Source organism: Lactuca virosa, chromosome 5, assembly GCF_052849685.1.
Source record: "Lactuca virosa cultivar CGN04683 chromosome 5, Lactuca_virosa_CGN04683_v6, whole genome shotgun sequence".
NCBI classification, from domain to species: Eukaryota; Viridiplantae; Streptophyta; class Magnoliopsida; order Asterales; family Asteraceae; genus Lactuca; species Lactuca virosa.
Window position 1 is genome coordinate 4618467 of NC_136430.1, and position 17432 is coordinate 4635898.

Sequence of the window (17432 nt, forward strand, 5' to 3'; positions counted from 1 at the left end):
AGATGAAGATCTTGAAGATCTAACCAAAAGAGATGATTTTATGGATGGAATCAAAGGGGTGTACTAGATTAAGAAGAATAACAACTCAAAAGGCGAAAGAAATACTTACGTTTTTGAAGATCAAAGTGAAGAACTCAATGATACTTGAGAGAGAATGGAAGTGTTCTTGAGTTGAAAGTGTAAGAATGAAAGAAAAATGAAGGAATTGAGACTTTAAGGGGGAGTTTACGGCCAGGCTTGAGTTTATGGCCGTAAACTCCTTTTTGGTGGTCTTAAGGCTTGAATGTTGCACAGTGTCTCTAGCAGGTACATTCTAACACTCATTCGTTAAGTGTACTAGGCTTAAAACCCAATAGAATGACCCTTAACAAGGCTAGAAGGCAATAATTTTTCAGGTTGTCACATCATCCCCCCGTTAGATGGAATTTCGTCCCGAAATTAGCTTTCTTAGCAGTACTACTAGGGTTGCACACCTCTGATTGGCATAATACCCACTCGTAGACTTGGCACTTTGCCTTACTATTCATGATAGGATTCATACTTGGTCCATCTATCATTACCTCATGTATACAAGTCGTATATAATTAGGATTAGTTATACGGTCGGATGTGCGACTCTGCCCCAGGTCCACAACCAAACAAGGAACAGGAGATATGGCGGAAGCACACATACTAAATTTACGTAATCATAGTTATATACCACCCTCGCGTATACACTAAATAGTGATAGGTAGGCTGTATTCGTCCTTAGCCTCTATGCTCGAACTTGGTCTGCTGGACGAGTGGTATTTCGAAAAGGTCTGTGGAACATATGACGGCAAGGCTTCGAAGGGAAAAATACTCTTCGCATGAGTACTTCAGCGTTTAGAATACAAAAGGCAAAACTGAGGTTTAGGTCGGACTATCGTTACGAATGACGAAGGTTTCATGAACTTGATGGTCGAGGCGATAGAAACATATGAACTTAGTATGGTGAGGACCACGCCAACTTATCATGAATGATAGTAACGGACTCTTTACTGAACAAAGTTTTGGCCGATTTGAAAGAAACGTTTGTTATACGATGATTTACTTCCCTAGTGTGCTCGAAAGTGTACTCTTTGTGACTGTTCTAGTGTTTTCTGTTTTCCTCTTGTTGTTAACACTTCTACGTATCGTACCGCGATGTGCGCGTACATACCGCGAAAGTGCTTTGATAACTAGTGTTGATACTTTAAACTACGATCCTCCTTGGTACCACTACGATCGCCTGGAATATACAAGTTATGACTAATTAAGATGAATTGGGCGGTCGACTGAGCAACTCTGCCTCAAATCCACAACCAAACAAGGAACAGGAATTAAGGCGGAATCACTCACTCTAAGTCTGCAACATCTTAGCTATACACAACCCTAACATACATACTAAGCCAGCATAGCTTCTCAAAACGGATCCCTTCGTTCTCTTGAATACTGTGACTTATTTCAATAAGTGAGTTATTATCATTACTTTAAAGTGTTATCCCTAAGTTTTAATCTTATATAAATTTAAATTAATTTTTCAAAGTAATTACTATTTCAAAAATGTACCGCTGCTCGCTGGCGACTCCGAGGTTGATTCTCCTGTGGTGATCATCAGAATTCGTCCATCCGCTCCTGAGTTCTTTCTTATCGGGAAGTCCCTCTGGCAGTGTCCATTCTCACCACAGCCGTAGCAGGCTTGGTTTTCTTCAACTCCGGGGACTTGGGAGATCGGTTGAGCCGGTGCCCTGCAGAAACGGACTGTGTGTCCCTTTCTGTGGCAGTTCAGGCAATGCAATTCCCGACCTACTCCAGTGTGGTGATAGTTGCACTTTCCACAATTCGGGAGGGTTCCCGCATATCGACTGGCAGGTGTTGGAGTAGCAGGTGTTGTGGCGGCGTACATGGTACTCGTTTGTTCCTCCTGCAGGGGTTCCTGTATTGTGCGCTTATTCTTTCTCTTGTTCCCCGACTTCTGGCTATTGTCTTCTTCCCTCGATGGCTCGGGAACGGGTACTTCCACACCATGGCGGACTCCGTGGTCAATGAGCTACTGAGCCAGGCGTTTAGCACTATCGAATGTGGCTGGGTTAGAAGACAATACATCTCCTTGGATCGGGGCGGTTAGACCCCAGATGTATCTTTCTATCTTGTTGCTCTCCGTGGTAACCATCCCGGGGCATAGAGTTGCTAGGTCGCTGAACCAGTCAGTGTAGGCCACTATGTCTGAGCCGACCATCGTGAGCTCCCATAGTTCTTGCTACAGCTTTTGAATTTCGCCCAACGGGCAGTATTCTTCTCGCATGAACTCTTTTAGGTTCTCCCAACCTATTGAGTTAGCCACTGATAGGGTCAGTGACTTAACTTGGCTGTTCCACCATGTCAGGGCTCTGTCAGAGAAGGTGCAGGCAACAAACTTCACTTTGCTCCCTTCAGGGCACGAACAGATTTCGAAGACCGAATCTGTTTTCTCGAACCATCGCATCAGAGCGATGACTCCACCTCGAAGGAATTGGGTTTGCAGTTCATGAAGTCTTTATACGAACACTCCGTTGGGTGTCCGTGAGTAAATCTAGGGTTGGTTAAGTGGGCACCGCTACCAGATCTGAGGGTACCACTTTCACCGAAGTGAGCTAGAGCAGTTTCCACTGCGGAGGATATCGCTGCTTGGAGAGCAGCAGGATCGAATTGTGGCGGTGGAGTTGGAGTTATCGGAGTAGTACGTCTGTTTTATCTGCGAGGAGGCATCTTTGCTAAAAGAATGCAAAGATAGGATGGAATAAGTCTAAAGCAGTGGACATAAGTCGAAAGTTGAAAAGACAAGGTCATCCTAGTTCAGAGTGTATCGGGTCCTGACTTCCACAAGGTTCTAGGAAACAATTCATAAAAGAGTCTATACCAAATAAACTTTATGAATTTGGAATGGCTATGCTCAATTGAATATCTGTTACCTGAATAACTGTTACCAGCTGCATGTAAGAAAATAATCCTAACACATAATGTGAGCAGTGTTTCCACTAACTCATTAAGTTAACAAGATTATTATTTATTAGTGTGATGCATAAGACGTTTTGGTTACTTCGGTTGATCCTTCTTTGAAAGCTTCTCATGAGCTCGCTCTTGTTCCTCCTTGACTCTTCTGTTGACTGCTATGAGGAAGTGGTTACATCTATCTGGGTTTGTCGTGCGAGAATGGAAGTGACTAAAGAATCTATGAGATTTAAGTGAAACATTATGGGGTGATCCTTACAGAGTCCTCCTATAATTGCACAATGTATACAAGTTGTATATAATTCAAGATTAAATAGACCTTCGAATAAGTGATCCTACTCCAAAACCACAACCAAACAAGGAAGAGGTAGTGAAGCGTAGATCACAAATTCTAAGTCTATAAAATCTCAATTATATATAACCTTGGGAGTGTACATTGCAAGATTATAGACCTATCCGTAAGGGTCTTTTAAGTTATCACATAAGTTATTTATATAGTGCCTAAAATACTCCTATAGTATTTTAATGTAATGTACTTGGTATGTTTTAAACTTGTTATCGCGTTATATTATCATAGAATACTCCTATAGTATTCTAACTCTATGTACTTGATCTAGTATTCTCTTGACTAGTATTAGGTAAGTTTTAAGACTGTTGCAACACCACATCACTCCCAAACACATGTCGGTCACATCTCGAATGAATATAGTTGATCAGGATATATTGATTCTAGCTATGATTACATAACTGTCCAGGTTTGACCATAGTGTTCAACCTTTAACTTCTTTTGTTCTGTTCTTCTCGTGATACTTGTTCTAGTATGTATATATGTATAAGCAAGTATGTATACTTTTATAAGGTATCATTATATATTTAAAATATATTCTTATTCAGAGCACTTCGGCCCCATTGTATTTATAGTTGTATATCTTTTATCGGTTGATATACTTAGTTCACTATAAACAATGCTCTGATACCAATCTCTCACACCCCAAAACCGGAACGGCGGAAACGTTCGGGGGGTGGAGGACGTCATGTTTAGTATCACAAGACATGCATCATAGTAAGCAAGTAATAAACAACCATTACATTAGAAGGAAAGTGTTTACAAGGTATGCGATTCACATAATATAGAATACATAGCAAATAACACAAAGACATGAAGCTACACTGCTCCATCTTCTAAATCCCAGTGCGCGTACCTCACTACTGGTCTCCTGAGAATACAAGTTATTTTGAAAGCGTAGCTCAGCATTTAAGATGGTGAGTTCATAAGATTTTAGTGATGTAAGTAAGTTGTAAGAAAGTTGTAGTAAGTTGTAAGTTCTGTTTAGAAAAGTTTGCCTGTTCCTCCAGAAAATCCTATATTTCCTGCTTTGATGAAAGATAAGTAAAAATGACTCTACAATCCTTTGTATGAGTACTAAATGGATACAAGTTGTATAAAACTCAGAGTAAACAAACAATCGTTTGTGTGTATCTGCCCTAAGCCCACAACCAAACAAGGAACAAGAAACGAGGCGGAAGACACACATCCCATTGTTTGTTAGATCATTGTTGTATATAACCCTGACGTATTCACTTGGTACTCACGGAGTTAACTGTAATAGTTTCTTTATATTTGATGAAAAGATTCTTTAAGAAAACCCTTATTTCTTATAATAAAAATGGTAACCACAGTTGTTCCTTCTATAATCACTTAGTTTATACTAGCTATATATAATCTAATATCGAACATATAGTTAATTGTGTGAATCTGCCCTAAGCCCACAACCAAACAAGGAACAGGAAATGAAACAGAAAGCACACATCCAACTACCTATCGAATATCAATTATTTATAACCTTGATGTATAAACTAAGGTATTATGGAATTAACCACCTAAGGTCCTTTAAGTTACACTGGTTTGATAAAATGGATTAAACCCTTTACTGGGTAAGTTTCTAGTTTTGTATACCAAAAGTTCTTATTTGATAAGTATGTTTTGTACTAGAAAACGGTGCATTGAATTTGTATCCTATGACCTGGCCCATACCTGGTACCCCTTATGATTACTTGGTGTATACGGAACATATATATAGCTAAGATCAGATAGACAGTAGGCTGGGTGAATCTGCTCTAAGCCCACAACCAAACAAGGAATAGGAAATGAAGCGTAAAGCACACATCCTACTACCTGTCGGATCCGATTAATATATATCCCTGAATGCATACACTAAGGAATCATAAAGTTAGCATTATAGGCCCCCTTTCTACTGAATGTACTAGACTCGACTGTTTTGTTTGTCGTTTGTAAAATGTAACTTTTCCCTAGTTTATAACTATCTTGACTCGAAAATAGTTTGCATTAACTTTCAAGTGGAACTATCACAAAAATGAAAGTAATGGGAAATTATAAGTACACAGTTGTCTTTTGAACTGACATCCTGACATACTGATTACCTTAAAACATGTTTGTTTTATTAAGGTCATAATATGATGAATAGTCCACATACTATACGCTCTCCCTGCATGAGATTCTGGGAACCAAACGCGACTTCAGCAAACCTGTTGCTGAGCCGTGAAGTAGGCTCACATTAAAGTTATATGATCATGTATACCCAATTTTACTATCACTTTTTGTTTAGAACAATGAGTTAGTGATTCATTGGTATAATTAGATCATGTAGTGTTCTTATGCTATAGCATCTTAGTATGTTCGTTCTGTTATAGAATCTTAGTATGTTCGTTCTGTTATCATGTATAGTGTATAGTATGTCTCTCTGATGTATTGTATCTACCTCCCTGTTTTTCTTTATAGTATGATCTCTATGTTATCGTGTAGTGTATCAACCTCCATGTTTCTCTTTATAGTATGATCTCTATGTTATCGTGTATTGTATCTACCTCCCTGTTTCTCTTTATAGTATGTTCTAGCATCTAGTATGAACTGAACCTCTAAACTATACCCCTTATAGTTTACTAGTGTTTTACTTGAACTGTTATGAAAAGACTCATTTTTCTACTAAGTTATGCTTGTACTTTAAACAAATGAAGTTTTGTTAAACTATAAAGTAACATAACTTTAAAAGAGCTTTTGAAATATTTTGGATAACTTATAAAAGACATAAGAAATATTTTGAAAGATGTTTATAACAAATATTTACACAATTATCATTGTGTTCAACTTGTATTCCCCCCTTAAAAGCATTTAAAACAATTAAAAGATTCATTATAGGGGTATGAACTCACCTTATGTGGGTGATTTCAAACGAATAAGCGCGTAAGGATGAGGAGTTCCACGAATGAAGTCCCGAAACACAAACGAGTCCTAAATGACATATATGGCAAGTATTGCATGAATATAGTGTTTATAAGCAACTAACATGCAAGGAAAACCCTTTTGGACTAGGAAACACTTGGACCAAGTGTTAGAATCACATGTGATTCATTAAAGGGATGATTATGGCCATCAATTTGTGTTTACGACAATGGGTTTACGACCATGGAGTTTAGGGTCGTAAACTCATGGTAAAAGGTGCATAAGAGGGTGTTTGAATGCTAGGGAAACTTGTGGGACCATTGCTATACAAGAGGATGAGCAAAACTAACTTATTGGAAGGTGTTGAGGTGTTTACGGCCACACCAAAAGTGTATGGCCGTAAACTCTCCAAATGGTGTCATTTTGGGTACTAAAGGAAAGGGTTCTCAATGGTTCATGTGTTCTAATGGATATCAAGAGACTAGAAGTGTTTAGGGCTCATTACTTGACCAAAACAAGGGTTTACAGCCAAGGGAGATTGCTCCTGGCCGTAAACTCTCATTGATCTTGGAGATTGGTTGGTTTCACGGATGTAAATCATGGACTTATACTAGATAACAAGTGTATGGAAGGAATACTCACTTTTTGAGGGCCTTTGAGGAGTTTTCGGCCACCAAGAACAAGTGTGTGTTCTTGGTGTTCTTGGTGAAAGATGAAGATCTTGAAGATCTAACCAAAAGGGACGATTTTATGGATGGAATCAAAGGGGTGTACTAGATTAATAAGAATAACAACTCAAAAGGCGAAAGAAATACTTACGTTTTTGAAGATCAAAGTAAAGAACTCGATGATACTTGAGAGAATGGAAGTGTTCTTGAGTTGAAAATGTAAGAATGAAAGAAAAGTGAAGGAATTGAGACTTTAAGTGGGGAGTTTACGGCCGTAAACTCCTTTTTGGTGGTCTTAAGGCTTGAATGTTGCGCATTGTCTCTAGCAGGTACATTCTAACACTCATTCCTTAAGTGTACTAGGCTTAAAACCCAAAAGAATGACCCTTAACTAGGCTAGAAGGCAATAATTTTTCGGGTTGTCACAAGTGGTATCAGAGACATGGGTGTTTTCTGTTATATAGATGGATTGGTTGATTGTTCAAAGAAAAAGAAAATCGTTTTTGGAATCTGACAGATGACCACGACGTGGTCAAAGATACCATGACGTGGTGGACCATCTGTGTGCAGATTTTCAAGTTTTTGGCCATTTTTGGATTAGGATCATTACCACAAACTGTTTCGGACTGTTAAAAATCGTTTTTCTTATAAGGTAAAGATTATCCTCATCCAATTAAAAGATAAATTGTCAAATTATAAAGTAATTACTAGATTATATGATAAACTAATTATTTGTATTATTTGATTTATCTTGCTACATGAATTGTAATTAGATCAAATTGGTAAAAGATAATATGATTATATTATTAGTTTAAATTTGATCTAAATGGTTTTGAGAGGTTACAAAACTTGCCATTAAGTTTTGGAACTCAAAAAGTTTTTTTTAAGGAGTTACAAAACTTGTCATCAAGTTTGGAATCCAAAAGTTTTTCAAGAGTTACAAAATTTTCCCTCAAGTTTTGGAACATAAAAAGTCTCTTTTATGAAACATTAACTATAGTAATTGAAAGGTTTCAAAAGGTGCAACTCTTGGGTTCATAACTTAAAAAATTAATTAACTAGTTTTTAATTTTGAATTTTTTATATTTGGAAGGTTGATGTTTTTTGAATAGTTCAATTACACTCTGTTGGGTCAAAAATATGGTTTATACTTTGCTTTTCTAGGAAAATGTATTTTTATGTCTAGGACCATAAACAGCTCGGTGTTTACGGCCGTAAACCCTGTTTACGGCCCAATGGGTGTTTACGGCCGTAAACCCATTTACGACCGTAAACCCATTCACGGCCCATGTTCACCAATCCCATATTTCTTATGTATAAATATAGGTGTAAGGGGTGAGGAGTAGATTGATGAACACATAGAATAGAGGAGCTTAAGTGTGTGTATTTGAAGGTGTTCTAGAGAGAGAGAAGAACAAGTGTGTGTTAGTGTGTGTGAATCTCATGTAAAGGATCATCATTCTATTCATTAATACATTGAGATTCATATTATTCTTCTTCTCTTTCTCTTCTATTTGATCTGACATCATCCGTTTGATTGGGATTCCGCACCATCAAACGGATCTGATTGATACACAAGCAGATTAGGGACTTACAATTGGTATAAGAGCTTGGATTGTATCAGTCAATTTTGTCAGATCTGGAGCCGATTTGATCTTATTTTGGAAATATTCTTGCGTTTTTGGATAGATCTCTGAAAATTAGGGGGGGTTTGTTCTTCGCGTTTTTCGTAAAAACGAGTTTTTGATCGAGTTTTGGAGCAAAAATGGTGAAAAACGTCGTTTTTTTCGCGATCTGAAGCTGTGTTTACGGTCTTTGAACGGTTTACGGTCCGAGGTTTACGGTCCGGAGTTTACGGTCGTAAACGTGTTTACGGTCGTAAACGTGTTTACGGTCGCCGGAGTTTACGGCCGTAAACGTGTTTACAGTCGCCAGAGTTTACGGTCGGCGGTTTACGGTCGCCGGAGTTTACGGCCGGCGGTTTACGGTCGCTGGAGTTTGCGGCCTCGGCTCGGAATTCGGCTCGGTGAACAGCTTGAAGGACGGCTCGGTCAGCAGCAGTTTCCGGTTCGCACCAGGTCCTCGCATCGCTTCGTCGGTCTTCGCTTCGGAGTTGATCCTCGCACGTCCTCGCATCACGCCTCGTCCTCGCAAGCCGCAGCCTCGTCTTCGGACTTCAAAAATTGAAACGGATTGCGGGGGTGCCGGGGGTCGAACCTGCGACCTCTAGTTCATCAACTCAGTGCCTTAACCAACTCCTCTAGCATCACCTTTGTTCCTTTCCTTCGCATTCTTTATTCAAAAACACTCCTTTTCGGATCCAAGTTTCGCAATTTTGACAAATTCAGCCCAAAATTCAATTTCTTTTCATTTTAAATTCCAATTTCAACCAAAAATTTTAATTTTTAATTTTTGACTTTTATTTTTGACTTTTTACTTAAAATTTTGACTTTGACTTTAAAGTTTGACCTTTGACTTTAAACTTTGACTTTCTCGTTTGACTTTTAAATTCTCAAATTTAGCTTTTCGGTTTGACTTTTAAGTTTGACTTTTCAAGTTTGACTTTTGAGTTTGACTTTTTAAATTTGACTTTTGAGGTTGACTTCTGAGTTTTTAGTCAAAGGGCATATTTTTTTTAAAAACAATAAGTTCTTCAAACGTTCCAATCAATAACGTTTCATGTTCTCAATCTTGTGAAACTACGATTAAATTTCTTCGGGAACAAATTGATTTATTAAAAAGAGAAGTTGAGGACCTGAGATATGAAGGATATCAACTCAGGAAAGGACAAAAACCCCTTAAGGCCCAATTAGAAACAAAAATAAAGGACTTTAAGAGAATTCAGACAGAATACAGTGAAAAATGTGAACTTTATGATTATCTTAAGAGACAGGATGATGAGTTAACTACTGAGCTTGATACATTAAAGAGACAATTTGAAACTGCAAATTTTGATTTTAGAAAATTTGATGGATCAAGCGAGGTAGTTGCCAACATGATTGATCATTGCATGCAGTTCAAACGAAACCAGCAAAAGGGTTTAGGATACGATAGTGTACCTCCTCCTTATAACCATATATATCAGTATCAACCCCTATCCAAAGATGAGATTGCCAACGAACCATTTATGGTTTATGGCAAGTCATCTGGTTTCGTTTCAGGAGGATTTATTAATGTTGAAAGTACTAACGTTTCTACTTCCCCTGCAGATCAATCCTTAGATCAGTCAAATCACAAAGTTGAAGGATCTGTTTCTGATAACAAAACTGAGCCTGAACCTGATGTTTCTGTTTCTAATGAAAAACCTTCTGTTTCTGATATTAAAGTTGATGATACATCTTGTGATGCTTTTGATGCTTTTGCATCGGATCATGTTGAGTTAATTTTTTTTGACATATTTGATTATTTGTTTGAAAATACTGATGTTCCTGTTTCTAGCACATCTACTTCATGTGCAGGTAAAGTAGCAGAAGATGAGAACAAGGAGAACACCATTGAACAAACCAACATCTCCTTGAGCTCTGAATCTGTTGCTTCGAACTCAGTTGCTTCTGATCAACCTGTTGTTGAGAAGTACAGGCCACCAAATCAAGTTAAACAGAATGCATGCTGCAACTGTGTGTGTGGGAAAAGCAAGAGACAAGGCAAAGACACGCCACCAGGGGCAGGAAGAAACAATTTCCCAGTGAAGAAAAAGACTTGTTTTCACTGTGGAACACCTGGTCACATTGCCCGAAACTGTCCAAATCGCGCATACGTTCCCTACTACGCACATGGATGGCAAAACGCGCCAAGAGGGAGATATTCCAAAAGAAACCCCTCAAGGCCACGTTCAGACAATGATGACTGGAATGCGCAGAAGAGCAAGAATCAAACTCCAAAGGACAAGAATCAAAATCCCAAAGTCAAGAAGGAAATGTCTGCCAAGAAGCCCAATCCAAGAGATGATCCAATGAAACAAAGACCGGTTAGGTCAAAGTCATCTCAACGGCCGACATCAAGATCAAAGGCAAGTACCGAGCCACCCATCAGATCGAAAAAGAAATGGGTTAAACCCAACTACAAATGGGTTCCAAAGGCTCACTCTCCCAAATCAACTAATGACACTAATATTTCTTCATCTTCTGTTTGTGATAAATAGGATATGTCATGGGAGAGAGTACCGTGCAAGGATGAAAAAGGTCAACCCAGTTTCAAAATGGACTGGGTTCCAAAGACCAACTAATCCCTCTCTGTGTCGAAACAGCTATGGAGGCATATCATCAGACTTCGGTTTGTTGGTAGTGGTTGTTCCAGGCACATGATAGGGGACATCTCTCAACTGTACAACATTCAGATCTTTGTTTGAGAGTATGTGTCCCTTGCGGGAAAGGAAGAAAAGAAGAGATCACACATGGGGTTAGTGCTTAACGATGTGAAGAATTTTTGGATCTGTTATGAGATTACGCGTGTAGTTCTCAGACCTTCTGGATGTAAATTTAATCGGTGACTTACGGTTTGAGTTTTCTTCTCTATACTCCTGAGTTTTTCTTAAGCTGATTCGCTGTAAAGACTAATTTTCGTTTTAGGATAGTTTAAATTTGTGCATTTACTTTCGTTTCTCTCCTATGCACAAATTTAGGGGGAGAAATAAAAAAAACAACAATTAGAAAATTTTAAAAAATCCAAAAACATTAGAAAATCAGAAAATCCAAAAATATGTTGGTTATGGAATGTGCTTGCAGGTGATGTGATGGGAAGTGATATAATCATGTGATAACAGACAATCTGAATCTGTGTAAGGGACTGAATCTGAATTGTCTAGGCTCTGTGTTCGATGCGCTGGTAGGCACGAAATATTAAAATGTACTTGACTAGGCATTAATGAACTTAAGGAATCTAGAGACTTGAAAAATCTTGACCTAGATAGATCCATTTAGCCTGACAATACGACGCTCAGATAGGTTGAGCAAGGAGATATACATGATAATCCATCGATCACATTAAATTAATCCATATCTAGAACTGTGGTTTAACTCTTCCTCGATGTACGGACTTTGTCCTTAATTCCGGTATTGATGGGGCGACTGGGGAATTCCGATAAAGTAGGTCTGTAGAAAATTATTTTCTTGCTTTCTTTCTGTTAGTCATATGTTTCCTCCTCTGCGTGATTGAAATACATCCGACCTGCACTGCAAAATATGCAACTCTATTTCTATGCATCTTCTATCTATGCAATTCTTTCTATCTGTTAGCCATATACTGTCTCCTTTGCGTGACTCACAATCTGACCTGGTACACAGTATATGCATCATTCTTTTTCTCAATCCCTCTAAAACTTCAGTTAGTCATATGTTTCACCCTCTGCGTGATTGGAAGAGATCCGACCTGGGTGTATAGCATATGCATTCTAAATCTGACTTCTCTGATAATAATTGTCTGCTCACCTAAAGTAAGGAGTACTTTGGAAGTTCCTGATTATTGGGGTATGTCAGGAAGCGGGAAACATGTTCTAGTACATTTAAAATTGAACAATCACTAGGTTGTCTGTAGATCTCGCTGCTCAATTTAGGTGGACAACAATATCTTTGGTCGTCGTCAGCTGAATGGTCCTTAAGGAATATTATCTAGGAACTTAGGATCACATTGTCTTGTCACTTTTAATATGTCCTAATTTTGTCATAATCTCTCATGTTTAAATGGACCACAATACCGGGGATTGACCAGATCTATTCATGAAGGAAGAGGTACGGATAAACGGATAAAGGCTGTTTAAAAACTTTGATCCCAAATCCTTAAATTTAGATATCATTTTATTTTTGTTAAATTTGTTCATAGTTTCTTCTAATTTAAATATTAGGGGAGAATTAAAAATTTTAAAAACCAAACAAAAATCAGAAAATTAAAAATCCAAAAATAGTGTTATTTCTGTTTTATTTCTTTTTCAGAAAATATGAAAAACCCAAAAATATTGTGTGCTAAATTTTCTTTTAGTTTTGTTTTGTTTTGAAAAGTGAATTCAGGTGAAGATGAAACTCATGGAGTTTGTGTCGAAGAATTCTGAGCCAAGGCTTCATCCGTGAGCATCGAAGAATTCTCATTCGAAGGATCAAGAAATGAAGATTATTCTTCCAACATTCAATCTTTCAACCCAGAAGCATGGTCAAGTTGTACTTGAAGATTATGTGACGGATTGCATTGAAGCCTCCTCAATCAATTTGCTGCTATCTTGAACCTGCTGAAGTGATCCTGAAGATTAGTTCTCTCTGATGTTCTCTCTGAAGATTCTCAAACTGAAAGCATTATCTTTCAAGAATCATTACAAAAAGCCTCCTCACCCAATGTGCGTTCAATGTCAAATTTTGAAGAAAAGCCCAACTGCTCAAGATGAAGTCATTCATTGAAGATTCATCAAGTTCATCTTGAAGTTGTGAAGAATTTGAAGATTAAAGCTGAAGCCAAAGCTCCCAATGAAGATTATCAAGAAAGCCAGCTACTTTTGAGGGGGAGCTTGTTGGGTCATTTAAGAAAAGAAAAGAAAGCTATAAACCAAGGGGGGGATTGTTGGGTCAAAAATATGGTTTATACTTTGCTTTTCTAGGAAAATGTATTTTTATGTCTAGGACCGTAAACAGCTCGGTGTTTACGGCCTTAAACAGGTTTACGGCCGTAAACCCTGTTTACGGCCCAATGGCTGTTTACATCCGTAAACCCATTCACGGCCCATGTTCACCAAGCCCATGTTTCTTATGTATAAATATAGGTGTAAGGGGTGAGGAGTAGATTGATGAACACATAGAATAGAGGAGCTTAAGTGTGTGTATTTGAAGGTGTTCTAAAGAGAGAGAAGAACAAGTGTGTGTTAGTGTGTGTGTATCTCATGTCAAGGATCATCATTCTATTCATTAATACATTGAGATTCATATTATTCTTCTTCTCCTTCTCTTCTATTTGATCTGACATCATCCGTTTGATTGGGATTCCGCACCATCAAACGGATCTGATTGATACACAAGCAGATTAGGGACTTACACACTCTTATGGATTGATTAAGTTAATTAAATGTTTAATTAAGAGAGTATTATTAAATCAATAATCACATGGTTTAAGATTAATTAAATCAATAATCAATAATCACATGGTTTAAGATTAATTAATTAAATGTTTAATTAAGAGAGTATTAGTTACTTAGGAAAAATGTGAATTTGGTGCTAATCCATGAAATTGCACTTTTCACCTTGCCAAGTCGTTAGTGGAGCGTGTGTGGTTAACCGACATACTAACTTGGACTAGTAAGGGTGGCAAAGGGTAGCTCGATGTTTTTCATAGATCAATGGAGCATGTGTGGTTAACCGACACATTGATTAGGTGATAAATGACTTCGAGAGTACCAAGCTAATTTGCATGGTTATTCACACCTTGTTTGTGATCCTTGGTATCCCAGTAAGAAACTTGAAGGGCATAATCAAGATTAAACATGCCATTGAAAAGTTCAATGAATCTCAAAAGATCTAGGAGTTTCATTTAAAACTTAATTCGTTTAAAATTTTGTTTTCGTGATAGAATTGGTAAATCGTCATTTACCTACCAACAAATAGTTTGCAATTGGATTATGGCATCCCTCTTCCGAATTGTGAATTATTGTGTTGGGTCATAGCATTAATATTTTATTTCGGTGTTATATTAAGGACTTAAAACAACTAAACTTGAATTTCTCCCTTGTAGATGTCTAGTTCTGACAACTATGGTCTTCCCGAATCTGTTGGAAAAAGCTTTCCTCATGAAGTTGATGTTCCTAGAAATCATACTTCACTTCCCCCACCTCCTCCAATAATTCTCCCTAACCCACATGTTTGTCGACTTTAAAAGTTCAAGGTCACTCAAACCCTATTGGAAAGTAAACACCAAGATGGAAGGTATGTGTATGAACATGTATTGGAGATGAAGTCACACATTAACAGGTTGGGAATGTTGGGAGTCGTTGTTTCGAGGAAGTTGGTTGTTGACTTGGTTCTTCAATCACTTCCTAAGTCATATAGTGAATTCATTAAAGATTATTATATGACAGACCACGCCGTGACCCTCATCGATCTTACATATTTACTAATTGCTGCTGAATCAGTAATGATTTGGCGCACTGGTAAAGCAAATTTGATTGGAAGATCTACTTCCCAAACTTCCATGGACATTGACAATGGAAACACTAGAAGTCCAGAAAAGTCTTCTCTTCTCAATGGAAAGGGATTGGCCGAGGTCAAACAGTGACCAAATGGTAAAGAGAAAGACTAAGCTTGAGATATTCCCATGTGCCATTCTAAAAGAGTCTGTTTGTTTCTATCGTCAAGAGAAGGAACATTGGATGCGAAGCTGTCGTATCTACCTGAAGGACCATAAGGATGGTAAAGTCAAAATTTATTACTCTGCTTCAGGTAAGTCCACTATCTAACTCTATTAAGTTCCTATTTGAATATTCTTAATACATGATGTGATGAGATCACATTTTGATATTTTGTAGGATCGAAGAAGAGAAAGGAAGCTTAAAGAAAGAGCAAGCTGAGCCTGATCGTGAAGAGATGAACTTTGATCGCATGGTTCGATGATCGGATTTTTGAGTTGCTTCTTAAGAGTTATGATAGATTGCTTAGAAATATGTAGTGACATATTTTTCATTTGTAATTGCATTGTAAGGACAAGTTTTTTATCAATTTTTATAAATAAAGAAAAATTTTGATTTTATATTATTTTATATTTCCTTACAATGGCATTTGTGAAAATTGATGTTTGTATGTATCTATTCTTTAGAAATAAAATGGATTTGATTCTATCGTTTGGGGTAGTGTCAGAAATTTACCAAATAAGGAAATACTCTCATCGCCCAAGTTTCAATTAGACAGAAACTTGGAATCATGCAACTCGTATTGTGTGATGAATGACAACCTTCGTATTTAGGAAATTAAGACTAATTCCTTGTTTATATATAGATGTGATTCAAGTGAAGGACTAGGGGATCTAGTACACTTTGTTGTGCACTGGTCAGGTCCACCACAAAAGATCGATAAGACTATTCTTCATGAGTTACTAAAAGTTTAGTAAATATGGTTATACTTACAAGTTTAAGTCTAATTCTGATACATTGAAAAAGTTTCAAGGTATAGCAAAACGAATAAGAAGAATCTAATTAGGTAGAAAGATAAAAGTTTCTCCAATGTGAAAGGAAATGAGAGTACTTTAGTATCGTGTTTTATGATCATCTTAATGATTATGAAAACCATATCAAAATTGATCCTCTAAGGACAACTTAGTGCACTTGTATGGCTAAGAAGAGGAATCGGGTATGTCCTCCAAGATTGTTCCTTGAGTGACCTGTCTTAAGTAGGTTTATAACACATTTAGAATTGGTAGTTGTGATGTCTTTAAGACAAAGACCAACTAAGACCAATTGGATGAAGTGTTTTTCCTTGATAAGAATCCACACTAACTCTTGAATATTTGTTTGTCATGGAGTGTTTCTTGACAAGAGAATCTTATATGTCAAGAAGTCAGTGGGAGTCTTAAAGATCTCGAAAAGTTTCAGGAACTAATCAAGAATAAACCTATTGTGTATCACTAGCTCACGACTTGAGGTTTGTAACCTATCGTGTTGACATATTCTTGTTTCTGTTCCTATTCGAGTTAGTTTGACTATCCATATGAGTTCTATGAGTTCCCATTTGAATATACAAGGCAAAGCACCTTGATCAATGAAAGTTCATTGATCTGTAATGGTGAACTGCTCAACAACTTGGAAGACATGGTAGGCCATTATGCGGCCAAGTGGCAGGAAATCAAGATTGAACAAGTTCAATCCATATGAGTTTGGATTTGTCACTAACCTTGTCGTGTGATTATGGTTATGACAAATTCACAGGGACAGAAACACATACACCATTAATCTAAGTGACAAATGTTTCTCTCCATTTCATGAAAATGATTGTGAGGAAACATTTTCACTAAGTAGATTTTAAAGAGTTAGCAGTTGTGTTAATTGCATTCTCAAATTCGATTATGATTACGACATCCCTCTTCATAGTTCGAATTGTGAGAAATGACAAATAGTGTGAACATTCAGAACTTATTGTTTTAAGTTCTGAATAGTTTAGACACACATATGAGCTTTCTAACAAAAGGTGTATGAGCTTAGATAAAGGCTTATCGAAGCATCTCATATCAAAAATATGAACTTTTGTAAGAAAGTCAATAAAGTATTGATTTCTAGAAGTCCAGCTGATTTTGGATACATGTCAAAGCTAGTGGGAGCATAAATCTTATGCTAGTAACAAAATAATTGTTATGCTAGTGGGAGCATAATTATTATGGTAAGTGTTGCGAGTTAGCAATACTATTTATAGGAAACAAAGTTCTAATTTCCAAAGTTACAATGGTTGAAAAGTTGTTTCACTATAGTAAGGGAGATGATACTTATACTTTATTTTGAATGTAAAAGTTTCGATTGAAGTATTAATCAAACTTAGTCATGGATATATATGAATACCATGTTGAAATATTTCAACATTG